Source organism: Ornithorhynchus anatinus, chromosome X2 (genome assembly GCF_004115215.2).
Source record: "Ornithorhynchus anatinus isolate Pmale09 chromosome X2, mOrnAna1.pri.v4, whole genome shotgun sequence".
Classification (NCBI taxonomy): domain Eukaryota; kingdom Metazoa; phylum Chordata; class Mammalia; order Monotremata; family Ornithorhynchidae; genus Ornithorhynchus; species Ornithorhynchus anatinus.
Window position 1 is genome coordinate 28473245 of NC_041750.1, and position 8812 is coordinate 28482056.

At 50.5% G+C, this 8812-nt stretch overlaps 1 long non-coding RNA gene across 1 annotated transcript; it reads right to left on the reverse strand.

Annotated features, from left to right (window-relative positions):
- Window positions 1-5609: 5609 nt before the first annotated feature.
- On the reverse strand, window positions 5610-8505 carry LOC114807462. Its single transcript, XR_003755520.2, has 3 exons — window positions 8392-8505; window positions 7223-7425; window positions 5610-6058 (listed from the first exon to the last, which is right to left on the reverse strand). It is a non-coding gene; the product is annotated as an uncharacterized LOC114807462 (long non-coding RNA).
- Between the last annotated feature and the right edge of the window lie 307 nt (window positions 8506-8812).

Here is an 8812-nt window from a genome sequence, read left to right on the forward strand (position 1 = left end):
CTGCGCTGGGCCGCCCGGCCAACGCTCCGGCTTCCGGGCCTCTGGTTGGAGCCAGGAATCTTTCGGAGGACCGGGCGGCCCCGCGGTCCCGGCGAGAGGTGGAGCCCAGCCCGACGGTTGAGGGCCGCTGTCTTTCCCGTGCTCCCCTTCCTTGCTCCTGCTTCAGGAGACTGAGTGGGGACCCGAGGATGCAGACTCTTGGCCCCTCCTTCAGGACCGTCAGGGCGCTGGCTGTGTTGAGATGTTGGGGTGATGCCGTGCCGGCTCGCTCAGAGGTCCAGTCCAGAGCGCCTTGGGAAGAGTCAGTGGGCGGTAACCCCGGTGGCAACTGCAGAGCAGTCAGCTGGGGAGGAGCAGCCCAGTCTCTCGCCCAAGGACTGGAAGCTCCCCGAGGGCAGGGATTGTGTCTACTCATTCTACTATTCTCTGAATTTACTCCCCCCACCACTGCCCTTTTTCTTTTTCAGTGGTATCTGTTAAGCACTTACTGTATGTCAGGCACTGATGTAAGCACTGGGGGCAGATAGAAGTTGTAAACTCCCCCTCTAGACTGAAAGCTCATTGTGGGCAGGGAATGTGTCTGTTTATTGTTATATTGTACTCTCCCAAGTGCTTAATACAGTGCTCTGCATACAGTGAGTGCTCAGTAAATACGTTTGAATGAATGAAGGGTGGACACAGTCCATGTCCAAATGGAGTTCAGTTTTAAACCCCACTTTACAGAGGAGGGAACTGAGGCCTAGAGAAGTGAAATGACTCGCCGAAGGTCACGCGGCAGACAAGTGGCAGAGCTGGGATTAGAACCCAGGTCCTCTGATTGCCGGGCCTGGGCTCTTTCCATTAGGTCACTTGACTTCTTCCTTGCAGTGTCTGTCATTGATTCTCCATGTGCCTTTGGTCTCCCCGTCTTCCCAAAGCCCCTGCTGCCTGAGAGCTTCCCGTCTCCGGATAGCCATCCGCCGGGCCGTCCATCTCCTTCGGCCGTCTCCCAAAGGGCCGCTGCCCCGCCTCGGGGGCTGAGGTGGTCCATCACTGTGCCTGTCTGTTGTTTATTCCACCCTTGGCTTGTGAATGCTTCCCTCAGCAGCCCACACAGCAGCTGCTCGGATACCCAGATGCCATCCATCCACACCAACGCGCACACACATGCTCACGGGTGAATTTTCCCTGGAAAAACCTATGTGCTTCCCCATCGTGCCAAGGAGGCCGAGGTACGAGATGGAAGCGCTAAGGAATGGTCCACGGGAGAGCAAGCTATAAAGGAGCGGGGGGAGACGGAAACATGTTGCTTAATTGAGCTGTGGAGAAGGAAAAGAAGAGGAGGGGGGAAGTGTGTGGCCCGCAGCTCTGGGTTTATGAGAACATCTGTCCGGGGTGGGGACAGCTGGAGATGCATCTTTGGAAGGGTTTTTTTCTGCACAGAATTTGTTTCAGCAAACAGATTCACTCAGATGCATCACTTCAATTAAACAAAAATGAGGAGTCACGCTTAAAAATCCAGGTTTGCTTGGCCAGGGATGGAATTAGGTCCAATACCCCAGAAAGGAAAAGAACAGAATCAAATTTGCATGGAAACCTCTCCCCCAAACTTCCCCCTTCCCTCGAGGGGGACCATCCTACACCCTGGAAAACACACCTAGAATGGACATTTGAAGCATTCCACTGCCCGACTCACCAAGCGTCAGGAGTGATTAGTACTTTGAGGAAATCACTACGGTAGGTGCTGGGGAAAAACCCATGGAGGGGAATTAGACATGGTTCTTTAAGAATAAGGTAGAGAGGAGGCTGGTGCCTGATAGGTAAGGAGAGATGAAACCATGAAAACATAAGAAAAATACAAGAGACAAGGACAGTGGAAAATATACTGAGAATAATAGGTAATGTGGGTAACAGAGCAGAGTTTCAGGCTTCTTGCTGTTTGGAGTCCAAAACAGTCACAGTCACAGCCTCAGTCAGAATCCCATTCAGCCTCGACCTCATTCCCAGTCAGCTCCAGCTCCAGCCTCATCCTCGGCTACGACCTCGGCCAGATTTGCTGCTGCTGCTCCTCACCCTCCCTGATGGAGAAAGGGCCAACAGTAGCTCCCCAGAACACCCGCCAGATCTTCTCTTTCATCACAAATTGTGTGGGGGGGCAGAAGACCACAGTCATTAGAAATGAATTACTACCTACAAATTTCCAAGGCAAAGCTAAAAAGCAAAATAAATCCACAAAACGGGAAAGGAAAGGTATTCTGAAACATTAACTTTTAACGTTCCTTGTTGGGAGATAGTACAGCCATTTTAATGAATTGGTGTTATGGGTCTTAATTAGTAGCTTTGATTTTGAGGGACTGTTATTTTGGGTTGCTGACAGAGGGCCTGATATTGTGATCCAAGGTTGGCTACCTCTCCTTTAGCCTCTCCTTGCAGCAACACTAACAATAATAATAATGTTGGTATTTGTTAAGCACTTACTATGTGCAGAGAACCGGGGGAGATACAGGGTAATCAGGTTGTCCCACATGAGGCTCACAGTCTTAACCCCCATTTTACAGATGAGGGAACTGGGGCACCGAGAAGTGAAGTGACTTGCCCACAGTCACACAGTTGCCAAGTGGCAGAGCCGGGATTCGAACCCAAGATCTCTGACGATCATAACTGGGCATTTGTAAAGTGCTTATTATGTGCCAAGCAATGTACTAAGCATTGGGGTAGATACGAGGTGATCAGGGTGGACACAATAACCACCCCACATAGAACTCAAAGTCTAGATACACTGCACACTCTTCAAAAGAAGGAAAATGAAGCAGTGTGGTCTATTGGAAAGAGCACAGACCTAGGAATCAGAGGAACCGGGTTCTAATCCCAGATTTGCTGCTTACCTGCTGTGTGACCTTGGGACAGTCGCTTAACTTCTCTGTGCCTCGGTTCCCTCATCTGCAAAATGAGGATTTAATTCCTGTTCTCCCTTCTATTTAGGCTGTGAGCTCCATGTAAGACTTGATTATTTGTATCTATCCCAGTGTCTAGTACAGTGTTTGACACAGACCAAGCACTTTACAAAAGCCGTTATTAAGAAAATAGTAAGCACTTAAATACTATTATTATAATTATTAATAAGAAGGAAAAGGAGGAGAAGGAGAAGAAGCAAGTCAAAAACTCAACAAAGCCAAATATTCCCAGCCCACAAAGGAGCACCAGGGTTGACCAGAGGGTGGAGAGGAGGGTGGTCAGCAGGTGGACAATCATGGAAGAAAGGATGGTCAAAGAAGTTGCTATAGGATGCCCAGCCGCGTGGGGGTGGGGTGTGTGTTTGTGTGTGTGGGGGGGGGGGGGGGGTGTCGGTGTGTATGTGTGTAGGGTACTGTCTTCTGGAAATGAGCTGGGAAGGTGAATCAAGGGAAGAGGATTTTCTTCGGTCTAGTTTACAGTTCCATTTGAATCCATGCACTGGGCTGTATTCTAGCAATAATTTACCAGGATCTGGTCCAGAAGGTCCCAGATACCCTTGTGGTGGCACCCTTTATCAGCGAAAATGTCCGTTTCCCTTTCCTAACCAGGGTGAGCCACAGGCATCTGTGTGAGGGACAGCAGCTAGGTGTGAGAAGTGCGGTCAGAGGGAAGGGTGCTAGGCCTTCCTCCTGGGCCACTGGGGCCCATCCCCCAGAAGCCCAAGTGTGCTAGTGTTGGGGCGATGAAGGCGAGGGTGGAGATGACTTTTCTGGGGGGCCCGGGGAAGGAGGATGGTTTGCTAAAACTGAGGTGGGGAGGAGGGGTTGGCTCCAGGCTGGGGACTGGTGTGATCACGGGTTGCAGGTGGTAGAGTGGAGGGCCGGGAGATGGTTTTTGAGAAGGGCCAAAGAGACAGCAAGTGGTGCCTCCTGCTTGCCCCCTCCCGGCACCATTGGTAGCTGGGGCATCAAAGAGACAAAGAGACCAGGGCCCCTTGGGTCTCAGGGTTTGAGAGGCAATGGACTCCCCCGAGGACGAGCTTTTAGAAACGCCCGATTTCTATTTCCCCGACTCGTCCAAACCCAAATATCTTCCTGACACTCTGCTGGGCTGCTGCTATTGTGTTCCGCTCTGTTCCCCCGCTCCCCCACAACCTTCCTTGGTACAGCCTGCCTCCCTGGGCACAATCCTTCTCTGACTTGACTCTCCCAGCTGCCAGAAATTAAAACAAAGAGCCGGTAGGGCTCCCTTGTTCCAACTCCTGTGAGCTGGGCTCCAGTGTAAGACGGAGCGGGAGCGCTTGTTAGCTGGAAATTACATTGTGGGTTTTCTGCTCTTATTTCTAATTATTAATAATTATCCCAAAGCTCGAGGCTGAATGCGGAAAAGGAACGGTTGGGGCTGCTCCAGAAATCGGGGTCTTTTCCCCTGCGGAAGGGGTTTTCAGGAGGGTGGGGGCCCGGTCCTTCTCTCTGGCCCAGTCAGCCACTGGAGGATCGCGGACAGCAGAGAGGTTCGAGCATCCGTCCTCTGACGGTCCCGTCGTCCCGGGGACCATCAAGGCACCGGCTAGTCCACGAGGGGCCTGAGATGGAGGAGAGGAGACTGTGGCCCGAGGCCTCCCTCTGGCAGCTCACCTCCTTCAAATTACATCTAACACCCTGCCTTCTCCTGGAAACTTTCCCCGGCTGACCCCACCTCAGCCACCTGCCCCCATCGGCCACCTCGAGGCCCCGTGCAAGTATTTACTTATGCCCCTCCTCGGCCTGTGTGGATATTCAATCTAACATTCAACTGATTATTCCCTTTCCACTGCTTGGAAATATTTTTACGTCTGCAATTCTTCCGAGAATCCCCTTGATTGACAGCTGCTGCCTCAGTATCCTGCCCCGGCCCCTCCTCCTTCTGCCAGACTGACCTCACCTCCCTGGTCAAGTCACCTCTCTGCCACCTTCTCCAGGAGGTCTTCCCGGTGGATGACCACATCAGCCACCATGGCATGCACGTGAATAGCTGTTGGCTCGCTGTTCATTCTTTAGTGCTCCGCACACAGTAAGCGCTCAATAAATACAATCGACTGACTGACCGATAGTGATCCCAGTACCGTATGTTTGGCATCTAGTGTCTGCTTGCCACGCCTATTATTCATTCCTTCATTCAGTCGTATTTACTGAGCACTTACTGTGTGCAGAGCACTGTACTAAGTGCTTAGAAAGTACGATTAGGCAACAGAGACGATCCCTCCTATTAGATTGCAAGCCCCATACCTTCTTCTATTATCTATCCCCAAACCCTTAATAAGGGCATTCTAACCTCAGCTGGCACCTTGTACAATGCTCTGCACACAGTCAGCACCCCGTCCAGTAGAGGAGGTTACTCCGGGACCCGGGTGGAAAAGGATTCCCACATTTTTTCCTCAAGCTTGGTGTTTATGGAGCATGTGGCTGCGACCTAAAGGGAAGGGAAAACTATTCTGCTCCCTCTTCCTCCCAGTGCTCCAGCACAGTATTTAATTGACTTACATTTTCCCCCTAATATATGCCGTTATGACGCCCGCCTTGAGCAATGGATCCTGATTGTTCACTGAGGGCCGGGCCTCGTTTGTTCCTGTAGATTGTGCCTAATTAACGCTAACTTGTCTGTACATAAAAAGTACAATAGGCTATCCTTTCCAATTCAATTCCGACAGTTTAATCGAATCTGGATTCTTTCAAAAATAATTAGATCATTTACACTTCATTAACATGTAATGTAATGTTGAGACATCCATCATAATGATTTCTTATTTTTCTTGGGCAATATTATCTCCTCTAATGAAACTGTTAACACCATGCGTGTCTTAATTAGCTCTATCATATCACTGACAATTTCTGGGCGAAGCTGCATTTTTACAAATGAAATTGCATTATCTCAGAAGGTGCGTGTGTGCGTGAGGAAAATCCCAGGCTTCAGATGAGGGCCCTGGGGGTGGGAACACCTAAGGGCCCCCCCCACCTCCCGGCCCCCAGGTGAGCTTCCACCTTCCGGGGCCAAGGCAGGCAGCGGAGAGAGTGGGGCGGCCTGGTTCTCTCTCCACGTTCCCGGATCCGAGCGGGAGGGTTTCAAGAAGGCCTAGGATGGTGAACTGAAGGTCGGAGATCGTAGATGAGGAAGTGAAGAAGTGAAATGTTGACAGTATCTATTTTTTTCAGTGGTATTTGTTAAGCATTTACTACGTGTCAGTCACTAAACTAGGGGTAGATACAAAATCATCAGGTTGAAAACAGTCCACTTGGGCCTCACAATCCCCATCTTACAGATGAGGTAACTAAGGCGCAGAGAAGTTAAGTGACTTCCCCAAGTCACTTGACAATTACTACAATTATTATAATCAATCCTGACTCTCCCCTCTCCATCCCACAATTACCCAGCGTCACCCCCAACTCCTCCACCTCAAATGCCCAGCCTTGAAGCAACGTGGCTTAGTGGACAGAGTATGGGCTAGGAAGTCAGAAAGTCATGGGTTCTAATCCTGACTGACACATGTCTGCTGTGTGACCCTGGGCAAATCACTCAACTTCTCTGTGCCTCAGTTCCCTCACCTGTAAAATGGGAATTAAGGTTGTGAACCCTATGAGGGACAGGGACTGTATCCTACTTGATTAACTTGTATCTACCTCAGTGCTCAGAACAGTGCTTGGCACATAGTAAGCACTTGACAAGTACCGTAATTATTATTATTTTCTCTCGTCTCCCATCTTGGACACTGCATAGTCAATATCCAACAGAACATTTCAGAAGAAGTTTAGTGTTTGCAGTTTGAATGAGCTCCCGCCCCTTCCCAGAACAAGTCTTCCCTCCCCAGGGCTGCTCTGGGCAGGACACTCTGACCACTGATAATCCCTGCATCTACTCGCCCCACGCAACCAGACCCCCTGCCATCAGCTCCCAAATATGGGGACGTATCTGGCAGCCCGGGTCCCGGACCCAGATGATGATGTTGGTATTTGTAAAGTGCCTACCCTGTGTCAAGCACTGCTCTAAGCCCTGGGGTAGATAGAAGTTAATCAGGTTATATACAATACCGGTCCCACATGGAGCTCACAGTCTTGATTCTCATTTTACAGATGAGGTAATGGGGGCCCAGGGAAGAGATTTGTTCAAGGTCATACAACAGACAAGTGGCAGAGCCGGCATTTGAACCCAGGTCCTTCTGACTCCCAGGCCCATGCTCTATCCACTAGGCCATGCTGTTTCCACGCAGCCCTGGGCGGGCAGGGTGACTCACATTCTGGGGTTGCTTTCTTACCCCGCTTCCTTGTGGTCTCGCCGGGTCCCGTGGTCCAGCAGTGCGTGGTCCAGCAGCAGTGCCAGGAGCTCCGGAAGGGTCTGGAAGGTGCGGGAGATTGAAGATGTCCCTCCCGGCCCCCACGAGGGTGGGGCAGACGGGTGCCTCCATGCAGATAACCGCAAGCCAAAGCAGCACCACCAGAAGCAGGTTATCTGCGCAGCCTGGGACGGAATTAATTACAGATGAAAGCGAGAAAGGCCTGAGGATGGAACCTCCCTGCAATAGGACAGCATGGTTCACTCCGGAGCAGGATGGGGGGGTAGGGTCACAGAGAGAGTGGGTTGTTCACAGAGAGAGTGGGTTGTTCCTAACTTTGTTAACATTAGAAACGACCCATGTCTGCGCAGAGCTATCACAGGAAGCAGCATGGCCTAGAGGGAGAGCAAGGGCTTGGGACTCGGAGGACCTGGGTTCTAATCCCGGCTCCCCCAGTGGCTTGCTGTGTGACCTTGGGCAAGTCGTTTAACTGCCCCGTGCTTCAGTTTCCTCAAGGGTAAAATGGAGATTAAATAGTTATAATAATGGTATTTGTTAAGCGTTTACTATGTGCAAAGTACTGTCCTAAGCACCGGGGGGAGGGATACAAGGTGATCAGGTTGTCTCACATGGGGCTCACAGTCTCAATTCCTATTTTACAGACGAGGTAACTGAGGCACAGAAAAGTGAAGTGACTTGTCCAAAGTCACACAGCTGACAAGCGGCAGAGCTGGGATTAGAACCCATGAGCTCTGACTCCCAAGCCCGGGCTCTTTCCACTGAGCCACATTGTTTCTATTCCCTCCTACTTAGATCATCAGACCCATGAAGGACGGGGAGTCTGTTCAACCTCATAAATTTGTATCTACCCCAGCACTTAGAACAGTGCTTGACACATAGTAAGTGCTTAGCAAACAACATAAAAAAAATCACAGCACAAGGAAGAGAAATTGCCCCTTCTCCATTTCCCGCTGAAGCAGTTGTTGGGAGTTTGGGGAACAGTGGGGAGGAGAGGTTATGAGAGCGGGAATCAGGTCTCTCAACTATGTTGTACTCTCCCAAATTCAGAATGAGTGCTCAATAAATTGACTGATTTATTAAATTGACTGATTCAAATTGTAAATCCCTATCAGAGGAGTGAGGGTTATTACCCTGAGCTGCAGCTATCAATCAGGTCGACTCCAGCCAATAGGATCCACGCCATGTCTCGTCACTCCATTTCCAAGTGTATTCTGCCCTTCGGGTCCAGTGGGGACCAGTGGAAAGAGGACAGGACTGAGAATCAAGAGATCTGAGTTCTAGTCCAGCTCTGCCCCTGGACCCACTTTGTGACCTCAGCCCAGTCCCTTAACTATTCTGAACCTCAGCTCATTGTAAGCTCACAGAGGGCAGGGAATGTTTCTGTTTATTGTTGTAATGTACTATCCCAAGCACTTAGGACACTGCTCCTCATACAGTAAGCACTCAATAAATATGATTGGCTGACTGACAGATTGACTGCTCTTCTCACCCCACCCATTTTGGTCGCTAACTGCGGCTCCAGGCCTGACGCTGCCCAGAAACCTGAAATAC